The sequence below is a fragment of the Meleagris gallopavo genome, chromosome 14 (genome assembly GCF_000146605.3).
Source record: "Meleagris gallopavo isolate NT-WF06-2002-E0010 breed Aviagen turkey brand Nicholas breeding stock chromosome 14, Turkey_5.1, whole genome shotgun sequence".
NCBI classification, from domain to species: domain Eukaryota; kingdom Metazoa; phylum Chordata; class Aves; order Galliformes; family Phasianidae; genus Meleagris; species Meleagris gallopavo.
This window is the reverse complement of record NC_015024.2, coordinates 17425938-17448269: the sequence shown is the minus strand read 5'-3', so window position 1 is coordinate 17448269 and position 22332 is coordinate 17425938. Positions and strand designations below refer to the sequence as shown.

Genomic DNA, 22332 nt, shown 5'->3' with positions numbered 1-22332 from the left:
TTTCAAAGCTTTATGAATCTCAGATTTCTTCTGGAAGATGTTCCTTTCTTTTTCCAGATGTATTATCTGCTGGGATCAAACTGGAAGTGCAGGAGCCCTCCATTAAAGCGTGGCATCTAAAACTCAGATGCATACAACACAGGCAATTCCACTGTTTCATTTCAACTTGCTGAACCTCAGAAATTCAAGTGGAATTAGATAGGTTCCAACTAACACGAAATTATTTTCCATTTAATCTTGTATCAAATTTCCTTCAAAGCCTATCTGAATCAGATGTATGAGACGACAAAAATTTAACATGTGGGAATCAGAATTAACTTTGTTTTTCATATTCATTTCTCAGCAACTCTCACTTGTGCATTAGGTTATCTGTTTCTTCATAGCTGTGCTAATACAAGCCTTACCTGTTCTATATCACACACAGAGTGAGGGCATCATTCAGCTCGCCCTACAGCTTGACATAGCAAGTGCTGGAGGAAAAAGGTGGTTTTGCAGCAGTTCTCAGAATTCTGATTATTTAGCTATAATAAAAGCAGCTGTAAAAAGCAATACTAATATTCAAAGGCAGGGAAAGCATCACATCCTAGTTTTCTTTGTTTAACCAGCAAAAAGGGCACTACAATCTTTCCTTACTAAGACAATCCCACACAAATAACATCGAATCGCCAAGGTTGGCAAAAACCTCCACGATCATCCAGTCCAACAGTCCACCTACTACCACTACCAACACTTTCCCACTAAACCACAGAAACTATTGAAAAATATAGGTGTTCACCATCCTTCCCGTAACCTACTTTACTTCTGTCTGGTAACTAAGATACACGTATCCTTTTATTTATTTATTTTATATCAGAAGATAAAAATCTCATCACTATCAAGGGCACCTGTGAGATTGGACTGTTGAGCTGATGTGTGAAATCTGAATGCTGGAAACATCTGGCCCCGACATTGTGCATCAGATTCACTTCTGGCTATGTGACTTCTGTCCAGAGGCCAGAAAGTAACCAGAAAGTGATCAGATGAGTAAAAAAGCCCTCCTAGGACCGCATCTCCCCATGCTTACATCTACATACTCATCTCAGGAAATACACAGGATAATTGCATTTATCAGCAGGAATTGGTAGAGCAACTGGAAGCCATCAGCCCCTCTGACTTTCATATCACAAGCTTTTGTATGGACTATAGGATGCAAAATACATCTTACTTATCCCCTGCATGCCTCTCTGAAGAAGAGTATACCAACCCTACGTGCCATGCGCGGCAGGTCACAGCCATAATGCTGAGCACTCTGTTTCAGCAGCTTCAAATGTGTCTCCTCCATTACCCACTCTCCCCAGAGGGGCTGTTTGTAGCATTTCCCAAACCATATAAGTTGATGAGTACCATGATATTCTATCAGCATTTTTCAGCACTCTTACACTAGGAACAGGTGCCGTTTCTAACAGTGAAAACAGTAAGAAAGAACTTTTTTCTCATCAGCTTCAACTTTGTTAAAGCCTAATTTTTTTCCACCGCCCTTTAAGACAAAGCAATAAAAATGTTTTCCCACTGAGTTTAAGACAACCCACCAGAATCAGATTTATGATGAATTGAGCTTGCTGCAGTGAAGAAGATACATGTAATTGTTATCGTACATAGTTTGTTAATATTGTGCATATTCTTAGCCCATGACCTATATTTAACAAATATATGCAATGTGACACATGCCATCAGAAATTAGAGTTGTCATTATGAAAATATAAAGAACGTGACATACACCATTAACACGTGTCAAAAACCATTAAAATCTTTCTCCATTAAAGCCACCCAAGCACTTATAAAATGAGGAAACCCAAGCTCTTTACAAACACTCAGCTTAGCTGGTACACCTTTTATTTTGTCTGCATAAAGGCTCCCAAATAAATTCTGTGCTATGTTTACATTCACTTTCTTTGCTCAGAGCATCCATTCTTTCCTGGAGTACGTGACCAGAAGTGTGGCAGTCCAGAAGCTGGTTTTGGTAGCACTTGGCACACACTGATGGGATTTCTATAGATTAAAATGCAAAGCAAGTTGACAATGAAATGCAAAATATTTTTCAGACCTTAATCAGAAAATGCAGCAGCCCTGTTCTCCCTCTCAGTCATTCAAGAAATCTTGAACTTTACTCTTCTTCTCCAGAAAAACTGTTGATCCATTCATCCCTTTCCTCATTCTCAGCAAAAAGTAATTAATTAATTCCTGGAAGTGATAAAGGGGTTGTATCCACAACACGTGTTAGTAACACCAGTGCTATCAGAATCATCTTCACCTACAGAGGATTTTTGTTGCTAGGAAAAAGTGCAAGAAAATCATTTTTAAGTCAAAATAGCTCGCTTGGAAGAGCTGTGTTAAGATCTGAATTTTAAAGAAATTCACATTTTTGATCACTCAGGCAGTCTATCACTATTAAAGGAATAATAATACATATGGATGTATATGTTATTACTTGTTATTTTGAAAATGCCCTTGTTTTAAATCCGGATGCTTTGTGGATATCACACAGCTAATCCTTAAGCCACCCTTGCAAAGCAGATGGGTAGATATCTCCATTTTATCAGGGTGAGTAAAACAAATGCCCTGTAGTCTGTCAGACCCACAGCTCAGGCCCCAAACCACACATGGGTTTTCTGGGAGGGCACAGCTCTGAATGTGACACCCATGATAACCCTCGTCCTGCCCTGTTCTCTCACATGTTACATCTTCAAAAGTTCTTCTGCAATCTTTGGAGATTATGGAAGCCATTTATGCTCTTTCCAAATCCAGGTGAGAAAACAAGAGGTTGCAATGGATGTCATCGCATTTAGGGATGCTGAGAAACTTTCTCCCATGCTCAGTCAGCATAGATGGATGTGGGAGTCCCTGAGCCTCCCCTGGGACAGGTTGGCACCAGCAGGACGGAGGAGGAAGAGAGTTGTACAGCAAAAGTGGTCCTTTCCGTAAAAAGCGGTAGAAATAGCGAGCATCTGGCCTGCTTAACTACCCAAGTGAGTGGGCAGGTAAATTGTCAGCGTCAATTTGCTTCCAGCCTTCCCTCCTATGCAGTCTGGGATGTCTCAGGAGCTGCACTCGGGAACCTCCGATCCCAAAATCTCATGCTCTACTTGTCCCCAGGGCTTGCTGCCCTTTGATTCATTAGCACAGACAGACGATTCCTTTCCGCCCCTTCTCTGCACATCCCACGCTGCAGATTCTGCTTTTGGGTGCACACAACAACCTGTCCTAGAAAGTCCTAAAGTGAAAAATGTTTGCATCACAGCTTGTTTGCTAGAAAAGTCTTATTCTCGCCTGACACATTGATCTTTTTCATACTGTTTTTGTTCCCTCGTTAGCACACACAGCTGCCTGCATTATACCATGCAGAACGTAACACACGCAGGATGTGCTTGTCAACATGTCAGGCTTGAAAACCTATGATTAAAAATTATGTTGCTCATTAGTCATCACAGATCAAACTGAGAACAATGCTCTCTGGCCAATTTGTAAACAAACATCCTGTTCAACCTGTTCCATGGTTCCTCTTTAAGGAAGAGAGTAAGAGACCAGCTCATAAATAACTAACTCCCTCATTCTGCCGGAGACACATACTCAGGGCAGCTTACTGGATGGATAAATATTCCATAATTTCATTTGCTTCAAAATTGCTTCCTACCAGTTTTGACTTCGGATATCCCTAATGCTAATAATGATTCATAAATATTTTATGGCAGGAGCTTTGTGTGTGTGTGTGTGTGTGTGTGTGAGAGAGAGAGAGAGAGAGAGAGAGAGATGTATGCCTGTTCTCATTGGACAGAGAATTATCATTTCAAACTATAAATTAGTATCCTGAGAAGAATGTCAAGAACATCACACTGGTCATATAAAAACCCTCAGTATGAAGACAGATACATATTTCCCTTCTGTCTGAGAAACTTTTCATATGTGAAAAGGTGTCAATATTACAAAACAAAGCATTTCCTGTAAAAACTCTGGCATGTTTTTTCCCCCTCCACAAACATTTCAGCTGTGCTGAGCATCGTGAGGTCTAGGAAGAGCTTTGTAGTTGATGGCATAATACCTGCGTGCCTGACCACTCACCCACTCACATGCAGAAGGAGCACAGACCACATACCATACCGCATATACGAAGGTACTGGCCACATGGAAAGGCCTGATTCTTCACCTAATGTCACACAGTGACTTGATAGCTTGTTAATTAGAAACTGTTAGTTCTCTGAGGCACAAGGGCTGATGCTGTTGAAACAACCCCGTTTGTTGTAGTCGTTCCTGTACCCAGTGAGCATGCTGCTACAACCCTGACTTAATGTTTGATTGATTTAATGACACTAGCAAGGTACAGCAGCACAGAGCCTAGCACAAGCTGACTGGGATGAAGAAAACACTCATTTCAATTCCTGGTTGATTTTTTTTTTCTTTCTTTCAGGAGCAGTAAGTGTTATATAATCTATATCTCAATTCTCTTCTAGTTCATCGGGCAAACATCTACTCTCATTTGCATTTTAGTTTTCTCAAGCAGCACTATTTACTCAACAGACCATGATAAATCATTGACCAGATATACCTTTGTATTTTCTCCAACAACACACTGTACTTCTGCAAAGTTCCTTTCCAGCAGCACGTGACACTGCAGGCAATGTTCTCCAGGATGAGCTGAGTGCCACTGCTTGCATGCCTTGGCTCCTCACAGCTGGGCAGAGGAGAAAAAATTTCTGTCAAGTCTTGTAAAATGGTGCACTGTGTTGTTCTACTGAAAAACATCTCTGTTTCAACTCCAATGCATGTGAACTAATGTACTAGCAAGAAACTACTTACTGTTATAGCATAGCATGACTAAATGCTCCTTTTGTATTCCTGCATGTAGGCTCAAAGTGCTCCAAGCAGCATCACAGCTGAGGCACATGGCCACCAGGATGAGCAATGGTCTGATGAGCAGAGCCAACTCTGTTTGAGAGGACAAAGGCCAAATTCTCCCAGATAAGCCATTTGCACTGCCATTTGTACCTTATGTGGAAGAGTTTTATGTCTCTCTGCTTAGGTACCAGCTCAGCCTGCAGGTGGGTCCATCAGAACCTCCGTGCAGTGTATTCGAAAGAAACAATCCCAGTGAAACTAGTTTTCCTATTCAGGATATCTCATGCTGTTTCTTTATCCGGGTCTCTCAAACTACACCTTCAAGCCTTGTAAGGACCAAACCAATGCTCAGCGAAGTAAGAGAATTTCTTTGTATCTGGTATACAGCCTCTGCATCTCACCTATATAGAGTGCTGATTTCTATGTTACCCTTGTCTTTACATCCTTCCATTTTTATTTTATTTTTTTTCCAGGACATTTATTCAGTCATCTGAAATTCAGATTTTATCCATCAAAGCACTCTCAGTTCTAATAATTCACAATTTTTTGTTTTCTGTTTTCAGAATCATTTCTGTTTGGCCATCCAGGAAATTAATTTATATCTCGAAAACTTTTCCTACGAAATCCCAATAGGTGCATCTCTCCTCCTTGAAAAGAAATCACAATTTCTATGAGAATATTCATTTTTTTTTTTCTAATGAGCTTTGCAGCCACTTCTTGTTTCATTAGGTCTTGCTCTAAAAGCATAATTGTCAAATTGCTAAACTACAGGAATGGTCGAGAAATGATAACATCACCGCATATTTACCATGGCCTTGTGTACTCCAAGACCCACTCCTGTGCTGAACACTATCATCAGAATTGTTGTTCATGTGCTTTAAGGCAAGTCCATACCCAAAACAACAACATCAAGCATTAGCCCATCATTAGATCCAGAGCATTCTGAGCACGCTGCCAGGCTCTAAGACAAAATTCTCTGATACAATTACATAAACAGCAGTGGCTGTGTACTAGTGATTTCAGTAAAATTAATGGTGATGCTAATCATACGAGCAAATCTGTCTTCACATGGGTCGTGCTCTTCTACTGGTCTTGACATGAGGAAGATTATTTTTTGAGGTACGTAGATAAAGACCTATTGCATCAGAACACACCAGTGGATCAGACACAAGCTATGAATGCCAATGAACTCCTCATCAAAACCAATGTATTGATGGTAGCATTGCCTACTAAGGCACTATAAGATATAGACAACTGGATCATATATAATTTACACTGTTCTCACTTGAGGAACCTGACAACCAAACAAATATAATTGATTCATGTATTGCAATATTCATTCCATTAGTTAGAATATATATCCAAAATTGAAGATGTCAATCAAATCAAATGAATGCATGTTTTCATAGAGAGCTGTGATTCCTTTTATTAAACCAAGAAAAAAATAAAAATCAATCACTGGTTTCTTACTCAGAAAGAAAGGGAGCGTGACTCCTGCAAGTGACAATAAATATATGTGTTTATTTTAGTCGTGTTAGAAAATTACTCTGGTTATTTAATGTATAAGAAAATAAGCTACTTATGATAGCAGCGTCTATAAACACTTAAAACAAATATTTTATCTGACATATAGGTACAGGAGATGGCACTGATTCTCACTCACACCAATTTTACACTCCATTGGGTTCACGAGTCTTAGCCTTGATTTACACCAGTGCAGAGCAGAGGAGATAGGAACGGACCCTGTATTTTAACTGCTGTCTTTCACATGCTGATCTGCAGCTCCCAAACCACTGGATGAATGATGTGGAGGCAAGTATTACAGGTTCCATCTGCATTTTTGTGGTAATTTACTTCTGAACCTTGGGAATAAAAACAGAGATCTGTCATCAGCAATGCACTCATTTCCTCTATTTGGAGCTCTGCCTGCTCTCGGAAAGCAGATCTGCCTTGTGCTGCATGTAAAACATGCTGTATGATGTTTTCCTCTCCAAACAAGAAAACAGGAGGGAGGGAACTTTGCTCTGAGTCCGAGACCTGAGAGCCATGGTTTGTCTGGTCCTGTGCTTGTTGCATTGCACTGACCTGGAATGGTTTCATTTTTCCACTGTGCTCATGCTACATTCTGTGCAGCACACCTAAGAAAGGGGAGAGCCCACGCAGCTTTTCCCATAGCCACAGTTTACATTACTGAGGCTATTTGAACATTTATTTGGTGCATTTTAATTTTGACCTTTCTCTGATATGCACTGCTACCTTGGACGTGTGCATGTGTACTGAGCAGCACTGGGTCCCTCCGCACATGGAGAGGAATGAAGGTATGGAGACACTAACGTGCATGCTAGAACATCATCAGAAAAATATATCATGGAAATTATATAATACATTAATACTCATTGATATTTTAACAGAAATAATTAGAATTCACATTATGATATTCTAACATATCCTCTATTCATTGAAATAAATGGAATCTAAATTCTTCTTTTACGCCACTAAACCTACAGTCAAACTGTAGGAGTGCAGCACAGTCTTCCCAAGAAAGAGATAACTGTCCCTGCCCCATCATCCCTGTCCTAAAGAGTTTCCCATTGTCACCCCCCACTCCTGGCCCCAACAAGGGATTTCAGTGATGTGGCATCACCACCGTGATGGAGGGCCTGGGAATGATGCTCTGCTTTTGTAGAAGGCAGAAATAAACACACTTGGCTGAGCATCATATGCACACAAAAGGCTATGTAATATATACCCGATCACACTGTAACTTCTCAAAATTAATACCACTTACAATTTATCCCCTGAACCTCTAACTTGCAGCAAGGGACCGTTAAACGAGCTGCAGTAGAAGTGCTCAGTATGTGAGAATTTCTCCATGCAGATTTTTACAATATCATTACCTGGTTCTCTGGACATCCATGCCAGGGAATGGTACTATCGATTATTTTGGTAGATGCTAAATTAGGGTTCCTTGGTGTGCAACCCCACAGATGCCTTATGCAGGAGCCAACTGATGCCAGAAAGAGCAGAGCTCAGGCCCTGGGCTCTCTGACACTGAAGGAATTTGGGATATATGCAACAGGAACAATGGGGAGGGATGGCATTTATCAGCTGTTCAAGAGAGGAAACAGCCTTGCAGTGACTGGATAGATCCCTGGGTTGTAAACAGACAACACTCCTTGCCCATGACCTCTGAGGAATCCCTTTTGCTGGAAAAGCCTGGGTCACTGGGTGGGATGTGGCCATCCTCCTCACCTAAGGATGCCCTGCCAACCCTGTCCAGTTGCCCACAGCGCCTCAACCTGAGGGCGCCAGCAGGTAGATCCCACCCAGCCATAGGTTCTTATGTCAGACACCAAATCTGCAGTGCACACATGGCAAACCGTGAGCAACAGGCACAGCTCAGCCACTCGTCACAGCACCATATGGCCGGATGTAAAACATAGGTTCATTATAATGAACTGAAATGAGTGGCTTAACTATTATAAATAATTAAACCTTCATATAGGCATAGTTATAGACATGCGCATGTCCACCTCTTAATTTTTTTATGTATATTTACACACTTGTATACAAATTGAAAGCAATAGACTTTATCCATGCTTACAAAGAGAAAGAATATAGAGCACCCACATGAACACACTTCATAGCCACAAATCCAACAGAAAAAGAAAACCTATTTTCTTGATTAATTTAAATGAACCTATATTTATAAGAAAAAGCATCTGCATCAGTCATAGTGTCATAGTCTGCCTGAACACACCTTTTGCAAATAGATTTCTTCCTCAAAACTAGGAGAATGACTGCAAATCCACTCCCTGAAAACCAAACCTCTCCAGAATGGCTCTAACATGAGCCTGTCTTCTTCGTAGGCAGGCTCACAGTGATCTGCATTTCCTCTATTACTTTAAGATTTCAGGAGTCAATAACAGCACTGCTGATGAATCCCACTCTACCTTATTCGCAACCCATATCCACGTTTACTTCACTGCATTTCTGCAACACCACAAGAACTTTACTGTTGTATTTCCATCAAATGCCAAAGAGCAAAGAAATAAAGTCCCCAGCAAAAGATTTTAACATTTTTGTCAATACTGAATGACATTTCTAGCTATAAACCTGATATTGCTCTACTGTAAATATAGAGGAAAGGATTTGTTATGGCATAAGCTAAGACTTCACTAAAAGCAAGCAATTTCCCACCCTGCCACAGAGTCCCTGTGAGCTGCAAAGTGCTATGGCCTCATCTCCTGCTCTAGAAAAAGGGGAAAAAAAAATCTTTTGGAAAAAAGTTATAAACATCCATGCAACTCTCAGCTTCATCACCAAAAATTAATAGATGTCTTTGAATGAGGATCTAGACATTGTTTTGGGACCTCTTCTTTGATTAAAGCTGGTCAGGCTCTGCAAACATGTACACATGTGTATGCTAATATTATTGATGATCTCTCAAAAATAAGAAGTACTTGTCCTTCGTTTTCTTAGTTTATTTTCCTCTCTTTCTATTTCATCTTATGATTCAAACTCGTAACTTGAGGAGAATCTTTTTTTCTTCACTGTGGGTAGATATACCTGAGAGAAAATGTAGGATAAACACCAGGAAAACAAAGCAAAACAGAACAAAGCACATTTCATCAGGAAAGCCCATTAAGCACTTCAGTTTCCATTCTAAAACCACAGGTTCTCTTAACACTGGCAATTTCAAAGGACAGATACGATGTGATTAATCCTATCTGTGGGTGGAATAGAATAGATGGCTTCTTGAAGCCCTTCTACCTGCATTTCCTACAGTCCTGCAGATCTCAGTTCAGTGCCTCAACCACAAGGCTGAGAGACTCTTTGGAGGAACTCTTTTTCCCCTCTTATTTCACAACACCACTTCATCCCCAATAGGCACAATAAGGTTGCTGACATCTCAAGACATAACGAATTGCTGTGGGAGAGGAAATAGCCTTTTTCTTATCCATCTGTATCTAGATTGCCTGGCTTTCATCTCTAAAAAGTCAGTTTTGACCAAAATGGCTTGAGTGATAAAAATACCTGATACGTTCTTTCTTTATGTCTCCATCTTTCTATATTTCTGGGGAGAAAAGAAAAAGGAGCACTTCCTGGGGTCAGATCAGGAAAAATTCTGGCCGCACACAGCTCCTGTCACACTCGTCTGTGTTCCTTTGCTAATTAGGAGAGAGGATGCTTGAGTCTTCTATTGGGTTCCAACTGTACAGTTACATTTCTGTAAAAAACAAAACAGGAAAGCACGAAATTGCAGCTCAGCATGCCTTTTTTTTTTTTTTCTCCTTCCCATCAGAGCTAACAACTTTCCTCCTGGCACATTTTCCATGTATCTATAGCAAGTATACCTGTTTCAAGGAGCTGCTGGCAATGGGCTAATACAGTATAATAGAGTTATCTGTTATTCCACAGCAGGTTTACAAGTGATAAAAATGATTTGTAAAGGATACCAAACAGTAGACGTCTTTCTGCTTTTGTGTGTAACATGAAAGTGGAGGGATAATTCAGGAGCACACACAGGCCTGTACATGTAGTTAATGCATTTGTAGGCTCATTTGTTCTTGGAACGCACATATAGGTATAAGACAAATCTAACAGCATAACGTGAATCAAAGGTTCTATTTGTGCTATGAACAATCAAAAATATTAAGTGAGAGTATTTCTATATGAGCATACATAAGGACAGGTATCAAGAAGTCAACTTTTTTCCTACTGAAAAGGGATGAGCAGTCAGGTTTATCCCACAGTTGCCAGTGCCCTGTGTGCTCCAGCATCAATGACTGGTCAGATGGTCCCCCATCACCAGCACCTTCCCACAGCCTCTGCATGTGTCACTGCTCTGATTTCTCCTCAGACACCAATTTTGGCTACAAGCTTGCTTTTACAAACCTGTTTCTTCTCAAAACGAAACCTAAAGTTTCTAACTCCAGAAAGAATTTTGACCTTTGTAAGGAAACTGAACAAACAACAGCTGGCTGATCAAATATACATAAGGAAGAATCTGCTGCCTGCTCTTTCATAGCTCTCTTTGTCCTGCAGTCACCATCCCGGGCTCTCTTTCCCCAGTACAACATTATAGCATATTACATTACTTGTCTGTCAGTGGCCTCCCCTGCAACATGCTGGCGGCAATGAACTGCTCCTGACTCCCAGACCACCTCTGGTTGGGACAAGCACTGAGCAAGATGCTTGCTAATCAGTAGGCTTCACATCTGTGGCACAAAAGGATGTTACCAAGAGAGATAGGAACAAGATTGAGCTAAAGCCAAGTTCAGCCACAAGCCAAGCAGTAGCACTCTGCTGTCCTGTCCTCAAAGAGTGGAGCAGGGGATGCATTTCAGAGACCCTGCTGTTTTTTAGTGATTCTGATGATTTGTGCCAGGGGTGGGGGAGGATGAAGCAATATTTGCCTCATTGCTGGGGCCTTTACTCCAGCTCTGTGAAAGATAATTTATGATGCAAGTCAACACATTAGGAAAAAAATATTTTCCATATTTCAATCCAGAACACAGTCAAGGTAATATTGAAATAACCTCAAATATTCCATACATCCACATACAACGCTGTAGTATTGCCTAGAAGTGATTATAACATGCTACAACTTAATAAAAAAAAACCTTCAAGAGTATTTCTGTGCTAACAAAGATAAAAGAGACCCGAAGGCATCACTCTGAGTTGACAGGGAGTTTTTCCACCACTTGAATCAATTTGCATTATCCCAAATTTAATGTGCTGTGTATGCACTAGTTTAGGAAACTAAATGCATCAAAATGATGAGGATATAGTAACTGACTGTATGTATGGCAACTGAGTTACCTGAACACCGGATTTCTTATTTCCAAGTAAAAATAATCTGCACGTTTATGGCTCTTAATGGCTAGATCAAATGGAAAAACATAATGCATATCCATCAGGAATTGTATGCATAGTTAATTAAGTCTGAAATAATAAATACTTGATTTCTACAGGATAGGGTAAACATCCAATTAAAATAAGATGCAGCATACACTTTTCTTTCTCATTAGTCAAAGCATAAAGCATTTTAACATTTCCTAAATAATTTACTTGTATTAAAATAAAGTGAAATGCTTAAAACATTAATAGGGTACTTTACAGTGGTGTAGTCAATAAGTTGCTATATGAAGGTAATGTAAATAATTTACAGCACTATTCAGCAGAAAGAGTCTGCAGTTCTCAGCAGAGCAGGGTCCCACGAGTGCAAGAGATCAGGCACCTGGCCAAGCAAGGCTAAAATCACAACTCAACCCTACAGAGAGTGCCAAAACCAGCCAGCAACCTCAGACCTGCAGACCCAACCTGCATGTGGTGAAGGCACCTGGTGGAGGTCCTACCACCCAAGGGCAGTGACACCACCTGCAGCAACACCTTCCTCATATCAAGCAATCCCCTTAGCTGCAGAAATTACTTGTCCCAAAGCCACGGATTTGCAACACATTTGGTCAGTTTCCACTAGCAGGTGTGGTGCTCACACTGCCCATGTGTGCTGGACTGTAACTCCTCCTAGGACTGCAGGCAAGGGCAAAATTGTCTTTTTTTTCCTAAAGCCAGATGGACACAGGTGGTTTTGGAGCTGTGAATTTGAATAATCTGGGTTACTGAAATGCCTGTTGTGTTTTGCATTTCAGTTTCAATTTGCTGTTAAGAGTCAAGGTATAGATGTTAACACTGGGCTCTCTGATGAGAAAACACATGTACTGACTACCTAAGCAGATTGCTGGATCCCGTGAATTATGGAGCACAGCACATCACCAGTGAGCTGGTAATAGGTCTGTGCAGCTACACTAAATAAACACAGTTTGCCCATGGATTGTTTTGCAGCTTAGAAGAATTTTCCCCAAAATGCTTTATTATATAGCTATAATAAATAAAATTAATTCCATTATAAGAAATTATCAAATACTGCTTTTTATCAAGAGACAAAAGTAATATCCTCCTGAAACTTAGATTTGCAGCTCAGACAATATATAGAAACATGGCATTTGGCTGGGACAGCTTTTAAGATGTTTCAAATGTTAGAATCACTTTTCATTAAAACTGTGACAGAAACTGAGAAACTGGCATAGTGCCTTTTCTTATATGTACATTAAATCACGCATTTCACAGCAAGATTTTTACATTTTTCTGTTTATAGAAGTCGTGTACAATATCTTCTGAGTCAGAAGAAGATCCATCTGTATGAAGATATATTTGCCACGTAAGGAAGAGAGCTTTAAAAATGTACTGTCCCCAAAATCCTTCACTGCAGCGTGCTTCAACAAGCATGACTCCCCAGTGCTGCTGTCTTTAAATGAGTGATAAGAGAAATTACTGAAGGTTGACTGTGGCTTTGCCAGCCTTAGCCAAGCTGGTGTGAATGGTGAGGACACGTGAAAAAGTCTCTAGATATAGGGGGGGCAAGAAAGAGTGAGGCACTGAGGTGCCTCTTCCTTCCTGGGTCATGTATTCTCTCCTCCTTCCTACCTGCCCCCTTCTCCCAGGACTTGCTGTGCTGTAGTACCTTTTCTTTACTAGTTCTATTGTTATGAGAAGCCACTCTTATAAAGTACATTTTAAAGACTTTTTGCAATATCTTTTTGTAAACTGAGTACTACGAGCAAAGGAAAGAAATTACGACTAGACTTTAGCCCTGAAAAGACCTTTGCCTTGGGGAACAACTCAAGTTTTCATTGTTTGAAAACTGAAAAGATGATTAACTCAAACCAAAACAATCCAAACAGAAAAATTCCGCCTGTGGTCTTCAAGCAGGAGCCTGCAGCACTCCCACCTTTGGCTCAGGAGACCACCGAGACCTCTGGGGCTGAGCCTGCTCTTTCCCTCGTGACCTCACGTCGTGCACCTTTGCGGCGAGAAATGCCAGCATCAACTTCCCAAAGCACCCTGCAGTTGCACCAAAGGCAAGGAGCTGCTGCCACCACTTCTCCTTGCTGCTTTCTACAGCAATCTCATTTCGATGGTAAGGCTGGCAGAAGTCTAAATTAAATTTGGGACCTAATTTTCAACAGAATTTCAACCTCCTGAGTAAACAATAGATGGAGCCTGCCTATTAAATCATCATGTTTTAATTAAATTCTTTGCAGCTTGCAAGTTCTTTGAACTGAGCTAGGTGATAAATGCATTGTAATTTTAATAGGGTTATATTTTGCACTAAACTCACATAGAGCAGTGACACAAGATATATGCCACGTTACCACCAAATACGGCGTGGCATTCTGCTGATAACCACGCACTTGGTACATGATGGGCTGCCTTCACAGGAGGAACAAAGCCAATGTGAAGTGGGTTATTTTCTGTTATGGACTTAAAGATTCGGAAGCACATGAGCATTTGTGGAATTTGCAAAAAACAAAAAAAAAAACAACAACAAAAACCCAAACAAAAAGCAAATGAAATTTTCATATTAATGATTTAGGCTCAATGGAAACCAGAGGGAAATCAGCCTATTGATTTAAAAGGCTTTTGGATCAGGCCATTAGAGTGTTATTGACAAAATTAAATAGAATAAGTAAGAAATTCACAAAAATGAAGAAGCCAAGGATGGCTTACTTCAGTAGTACATGAAACAGCATTAGGTCTGAACAGCAGAGATCTGAAGAAAACTACTGACAATGTCATCTTTTCTTTCCTTAAACAACACTGTGAGTTAGGAAGTTGATTAAAAAAAGTAAAAGTTGTAACTTTAGAATGACCTCCAGCACCGTCACTGAATATCTCTGCTTCTTTATCGCAGCCTCTGCAAAGCTATCTTCCCATAATGCTACTGGCATCATAAAGTTTCCCAGTAGGAAATATGACACACTCTTAAAACATATGTCAGAGATTTCCAGAATTGCAAACATGGTATTTTAGATGGTGAGATTCCTTTCCTCATAAAAGCATCTTTAAATTGTCTGACAGAGAAAATTCATATCAGGAATAAAAACCTGGCCCCAGCGGAGTCAATGAGAGTTTTATGCCTGATGCGAGTGGAACCAAGATTTCATCTCCGCTTTTCCTCCGCTTAGCCCAACATGTAAGTACGTGCTGATAGTGTCAGCATCTGGCTCAGCACTGAGCAAGGGTGAGCCAAGGGGCCAGGCTCAGCCTCGAGCCCACTGCTCAGCTCCCTGGCACCACTGGATGCTGTTTCTGAAGCCTGGAAATAAACAGAGCAGGAGCCCCACGTGCTGACATCTGTGAGCGATGCTGAGAGACCTTAATAAATAGTGCCATAGTTGATGGGTTTCTGCTTGTAGAGACCTGATTATTCCACCTGGATAGTGGCTTAAACAAAAGAACCACCAAACAAAAGAAATAGATGTGCAAAGTCCAAGAAGCAGGCTATTATTTTCAATAGAGGAGTTTTTTGTTGTTTTCTTCTTTTTTTTTTTTTTCCCCTGGCATTAGCTGCAGTAAAATGAATCACGTAGAGCAATATTTTTCACAAACCCCAAACATCCTGCATTCACATAAAACTGATGTACACCAGGAATGTTCACTGGGCTGTAGAATGGGAACAAAGAGGGCCGCAGACATACAATTTGTCATCCTGATTTTATATAATAACAGGATATAAGCATATAAATGGATAGGTTGGCAGGTGAAAAGGAAAATTACAGGCAGAGAGGAATATTGTAGCTAACTCAACAGTGGCCATACTGCCAATAGATCCTTTTGCCATTTGACAGCTGTCTCACAAAAGGGCTGAAAAATCATGTTTACTCACATCAGCCTGATCTCTCTCTCAGTTATTTAGGACTCTGCATATTCCAGGAAAATAACCAACATTTTCAGCTTCTAACTTCAACCAAATTACCATGAAATACACATATTTATACGTGTGCTTTCTGAACCACCAGCAACAGACATGAGTGATAAAGTGCTCAGGTTGGCCCACTATCTTGCACATACAAGGCTGCGATATCATGAAAGAAAAGCAGCTTTTCCTACAGAGAGATTGGAATGAGCAAAGTTCCACATTTTCAGCCTGACATCATCATTTCTTTTAGAGATCAGTGAACGGTCAGCATGCAAAGGATGTCAGTGAGCCTGAGAAAATCTTCCTGTAGGATGAGTAAGTAGGGAAACCCATGAGGGCTGCCCTCTCTCCCTGTGTGTGACAGAGCCCACATCCCCATGGACAAGGGCTGGGGAGAGCAACATGAGAGTGAGTTAAAGAAATGCTCAGTAAATATCTGACAGATCACTGCTGCTGCTTCTTGTCTTTAGGGCTTGTTCTGCACTGTACTGAGAAGCTTGTAATACTGGACTGAGCTGAAGTGGTGACATTCAGCCAAGTCTATATGCTCCAGGCTAAGTCTAGTGTTTCATCCAAAATTGGATCAGGAAAAGCACTAACTCTGTTGCTGACAGACCTTTCTTTCACTGTGAGCAGGTGCTCAGGGCACTTTTCTTAGGTGACCCAATCATTGGCATTTGGGGGTAAGAAGCTTGGAAGAGGGACCATTATTTACTTTCACTTCAATGAGATGGCATTTCTCTGAGCTATCTTCTTCCAGCAGGCTAATACCCTTTATTCTTCCAAACCCTTATGTAGTACAGTACTTTTTCACTCTGAAATTCTTTATCCTCCACAGTTTTGTTGAACAGCACATGCTGTTTTAAAGGATGTCGACCAAACTACAGATTCTGTAGTTTCAAGCTTTTGTATGTGTATGTTATGGATTTTAGACATTCACCTATCTGACAAGCAGATGCAGTCAGGTCGATTTGATGGTTATTTGAATTGAACAGGCTTTGAATGAAAGAACAAAACTGGGGAGTTAGAAACCTTTCTTCTGTATGTGATTCGCCCATTAAGCCAGCTGAAAGCAGAGATAGCAAGGCAGCCAAATACATGCATATATACATATAGACATCAGGTCAGAAGAAACGTGAGGTAGCTATTACAGAGGGAACAACTTGCCTTTGTAAAGTTCCAATATGAGTAATGGATGGGCTCAACAAAAACCTTTAGAGCTTCAACAGTAACATCAGCAATAGTTTAGCCAGCTTGTACTAATGAGCTCAGAGTGGTTCACCTCATAATAAATGGATAACGAGCATAGAAAGAATGCATACATTAATATTTTGAAAGTTTTTTTTTAAAAAAAGGTAAATGGTTCCTAGATGTCTCCGTACTGAGAGATGGGGGGGATATCATGGGTAGATGAGGAAAACATCCACTATGCCTTTATTGATCCGTGCAGTTTCTCTTAGTAAATATATTTGATCCAGATCCTCTCCAGCTCCAGGTATGATTGCTACACTATCTCAATGCAGTTTTAAGTGTACTTTTATAAAGGTTGAGTGCAGTTGATTCCAGGTCTCCTTTTATCTGCCTGGACACATCCCTCACAACTGCTGCTAGCAGTAGGTCAGTGTGCTTCCACTTCAGCCCACATCCCACTAATACCACATCTAATGGGAGAGTAACAAGTAAGGCCTGGCAAGGGGCTGTGCAACTGGAGAGAGTCATTGCATTAAACGTGAAGTTTAATGTACAGATCAGCATCAAGTGAAATGGATCCCACTACGTGAAGTGGGAGCTCCCACAAACAGGTACCATGAGTTTGCTTTGAACAGCTGTTGGGTGAGGCATGGAGGTCGGGTTGGACCCAGGATCAGAAGCCCTGAAGGGTCCAGCATGAGGAGCCTCAGCTCCAAACATGAAATACTAAACTAGATTCTGATAATTTAATGTAGCTGCCAGTCAACGCTAACGAATCTGAGGAATACCTGTGAGCTTTCAGTAGATTTCTGTAATACCTGTGCTTTCAGTCAGACTTATTTTGGCAGTTTTGCATGGAAAATAAGCGCTAGACTCTAACACACAGAATAAAAAATTTCTCAGGGAGTTATCTGAAATAAATATTACGGAGGAGTTCATTTTAATGGAGTTAATCCATCCAGAAATGGATAGCAGCAAGATATTTAATCATGGCATATCCAGTTTAATCACATTTAAAATCCTCTGGAAATTAAGCTTATACAACTTCCTTAATTTAGAGGACAGTATAATGCTTAAGTATTTAATCTCCTTAGGATTGATATTGGACTCAAGTCTTTTGCAGAGTTTCATGAATAGATATAACATTCTTCATGTTAGCAAACTTCAGAAAAAGCTCAAATTAATGACTCATCCATTTACGATCCCAACAAGATAGACTAAATAGCACAAAAAAGCTGAAACTTATAATGATTTGTTTTTGGCCTTTAACACTGACAATGAAGGCCATTAAGGCCTTCACAGATACACTAAGACAACCATTCTATTCAATTTAACTTTCTGTTAATGAAAAGATTTAGACCTTCCCGGCAGCCTCTGGAGAATCTCACAATTCATAATTTTTAGCCTGTGTCTAGAACCCTGTAACACTTTAAGCTACAGCTTTATGTAACCAAGAGACAGGATGAATATGAGGTCACAAGTTATTAACCACCCGTTGCTCTGATTTTGTTTAGATAAGTACATCTCTATATGTACCTCTACGATATCAGTATAGACCTTGCAAGACTTTATTTAAACATACCTCGATTCCATTAATTTATTTCCTAGCAGCTTCAGAACAGCGTTCAGCCCTACTCTGTCTTGTTTCCAGGGAAGGTTCTCAAGCCAAGATGACTGTTGTAGGTGGTAAATGACAGAGGAATGCAGCCCTTGTAAATACAACATGATTTCTCACCTCTTCCATTTTCCTAATGAGAAGCCCAACTAGCCCACAATGCTTACATACTCCGTGCATAATTGAAGCCTGCAGACTGCACACACCATCCACCTTCCCCGCTTGCAGTTCCTGTAACAGGACCAGTCAACGCTCATTTGCTGAAATAGCTTCCTGAAAACATCAGGGCTGCACGAGGCAGTCACTGCTCCCTGGTATGAGTAATGCTTTCAGATTTGGATCCTAATTTAAGATGGCCAGCGCTAAGAGAACAACAACAAAAAAAAGAAACTGCTGAAAATAACAAACCAAAGAATATTAATAGTAAAAATATTTGCCAGTAATGAATTATTTCCCACATCAATCCTTCAAGCAAAAATATCACTTCAGCTGTGTTGTATACAAGGCTTTAACATCATTCTAGCGCTGGACTGTACCATAAAATAAGGAGATGCCTTGTCTCAACATGTGCTTTAATAATATAGTATTTGGAGTTTTATACCTAACAATAATTTGATTTTTCTGAATTTATTGATGCAGAAAGGGCTGTAAATTCCATGAGTTCTTTCAGTAAAGAATACAGAATATTTCCCACCACAAGTGTAGGGAATAAAATTGAAATAATAAATTCCAAACTCATCCAGACAGGCACGTTCAACACCAAAGTAAATTCATTGACAGATTTACAATTAAGTTCCATATGGAATGGAAATAGTAATAATTATAAACATCTAGAAATACTATAGCAGCGCACATCTTGTGATCAGCAGGGAAAAGTAACTCATTTAGTTTCAATAAAGGCATAATTTCTGATATCTTCAAATACCAGAGAAGAGCGGCTTAATGTAGTGGATTCTCTGAGAGAGAGGGATCTAATACTAAATGCACCAGCAAGCACAAAAAGAAGTACGAACCATTCCACCTCACAGGAAGAAGTCCTGCAAGCCCCACCTCCCAGAGCCTCCCATGGCATGATGCTGGGCACCTATGATGCTCAGCCCTGCCCATGGTGAGGAACACTGCTTTCATACAGTATCACACAAATGAGCCCAGGAGGGCAGCTGTGATGATTCTTGCAGGAACCAGCCTGTTATTGCTCTCCCAACGAGAGCCATTTCCACAATAGCAAATGCCATCATAAAAGGAAAGTCTCCTCTGAATATTTTACTGCACTTCGATTTTTTCAGGATGTTTTGAGATAAGATGAATATATCCTTGTAAATTAAGTCCTAAGATGTGGACATCATGAACGTGTCCCGACTTTTTCCTAGCCTGAGGGGAAGTGGGGCTGGAGTGCCTTATTAGTGCCCCAACATGAACAGCTGGTGAAAACTACTAATGCACACACAAGATGTGCAAGGTGGCTGGCTGGCACATCCACATTTCCCTTCCGTAAGAACCCAGTATCATGGCTCTCACCCATCCAATGGCCCTAACTTCCATCACTCCAAGCAGATTACAAGTTCCCAGATTCTGATAATGAAAGTAATCCCTAGAAGCATTCAGAGATTTTGGTTGAGATGTGTTTATAGCTACGGTTCCCTAAGAAAATCAGCTGGACATGGCACAACGGAATATTACTTGAATTTAATTTTTGCTAATTTTTCTACTTAGCTTGGAAGAATTCAACATGAAGTTCAATGTGAAAAATAGAACTCCAACCAGATGTTGTACGCACATGTGATTTTTTTTTTTTTAAATGAAGAAAAATATAGGAAGATACCTGAACACAATTTGAGCTCAGATTCAAGAAAACGTTAACAGGAAACATTTTCCCATTTTGCACCAGTGAGATTTATGACAGAGTAAGAAGATTACAAATTATACTTTGTAGTTCACTCAATGTCATGTTAGCCCTAAGGTTTATATTTAAACATATATTTCAATGATTAATAAGCATAATATCTGATTTTGGATGAAGAATTTTCTTTCCAACTCTGTTTCTTAAAAGTTGAAATTAATATTTCTACGTATTTTTAACAATTTTTAATTTGGAAGAAAAATCTTTAAGAACCAATGTTTCCTAATTTTATCCATCTGAAAAAGATCATTTGAGTACCAGTTAACTTTGACTGTACTTTGAAAAGTTTTGTTGGATTCAATGTCACCTTGCAAAAAAAAAAAATTCAAAACTCTTTCTTTTCAAATGTGTAATAAAAAAAAGAGTTCCACTCTCCAGAGGAGTGGTCATCCTCTAGTCATCTATTTTGATTAAACCGAACAAATCTTTTCCACATGAAAAAGCTTGTAATTAAACTTAATATGAAATCGCTTTGAATAAGAAGAGTGGGGAAGCAGTGAATAGACTTGACTTTACCAGATGTTTAAAAATTGCAGTAAATATGTATTAATCTCCTTCAAATGAAATTCTGAAACTCAAAAATTGCTGTAGATCTGTACCAGGACTTCATTAGCCATTTACTTCTCTCCCTGCTGTTGAAGATGAAAAGTAGCTTCACTGTGTTATGTCGTAAAAAGAATATGAATTCACACAGACTATTGACAGAATAAAAAAAAAAAAATCAGTTCTGTTTCAATTATTTTTAGTTCATGCAAATAATCTTTTGCAGTAGTACTACTACTGGCAGTCTACTCATTCTCCTCTTTAGTATAGGGATTATGGGAATATTGCTCCCTGAATATTTAAATTATTCATTAGTTGACTGCTATTGTGTTCTGGATCAGTTAAAGCCAATGGAAACCTTTGATTTTAAAGGGTCAAAATTTCATTTGATGTTTGTAAAAGCACATCAGTGGAGCTATTTCATGGTTCTGGATCTATACTGAAAAAAGCTTGGCTCATAAACCTGGTGAAGCACTGAAATAGAAAGGATTTGCTCAGGTTATGGGATTCCCCTGAGAATTCGAAGGATAATCTGCTATGTAAAATACCATTAAAAAAAAATCAGGAGTCAAAATACGGTCCAATTATATGAGAAAAAATTCAATGATGTTTCTTTTACACTTAATAACCACTAATACACAAATCTGACAAGTTAATAATTTAACAATGAAATTTTGGGCTGTGAGAACTTAAGTGTCATTTTAATTGCCCCAAGACTGCAAAAATATTACTGCAGCAGCATGGATCCAGAACTAACTCGAGTCCAAATGCAGTAACTCTGGTTCTGCTTTTCCTTGATTCAATATAAGTTGTGAAGCACATTCACAAGGGCAATTAAACCCAAGTGAAATACAGAAAAGTAAGACCTACAAGAACTTGGCTGCCTCAACATCCTAGCAAAACTATTTTGCTTTGTTCTCCAAAATACAATTGTTTCTCCTTTCAGATCCATAATAATCTCTTATCAGTGCTCTTATTATGCTAAATCTTCTGGTAAATTTTACATTCTAATATTTTAAATCCCTTGTTCTATTTTCCGGATTTGTCACATGCCTTATTCTAATAATATTGTACTTGTCCTTGAAAACGTATGGCTCCAATGCAGCGCTCTCACGGTGCTTCTAGTATTTGTTTAAACAAGATATAGATTGTGAGAGAACACATACATGCCAAGGACAAGTTTTCTTTCCCATTCATTTTCACTATATATCTCAAGGTACTTTTTAATTGTTAAACAATTGATGCATTACCTTGGGAAGTGGCAAGTTACCTTGGACATTCAGTACTCTTGCTATCAACAGAACACAAAAAACAAGGAGTTTGGCCTGGTAATTTTCCCTATTAACACAGCATCTCTCTCTTTCTTCAGACAAAAGATGGGAAGTTCAAGGACGAGACGAGTGACCGCAGAAATTTGGAGTCATTCAAAGTACAAACTTGAATTTAAAA

The 22332-nt window shown here is 39.7% G+C and overlaps 1 long non-coding RNA gene across 1 annotated transcript in view; it reads right to left on the bottom strand.

The window, feature by feature from the left end:
- Nucleotides 1–6293: 6293 nt before the first annotated feature.
- Nucleotides 6294–22332, bottom strand: part of LOC104913202 — a 23453-nt gene continuing 7414 nt past the window's right edge. Inside the window, exons 2-3 of the long non-coding RNA XR_795209.2 lie at nucleotides 9907–10099; nucleotides 6294–6731 (exon numbers count right to left, since the gene is read on the bottom strand). This is a non-coding gene — a long non-coding RNA (uncharacterized LOC104913202). The remainder of the gene's footprint in view (nucleotides 6732–9906; nucleotides 10100–22332) is intronic.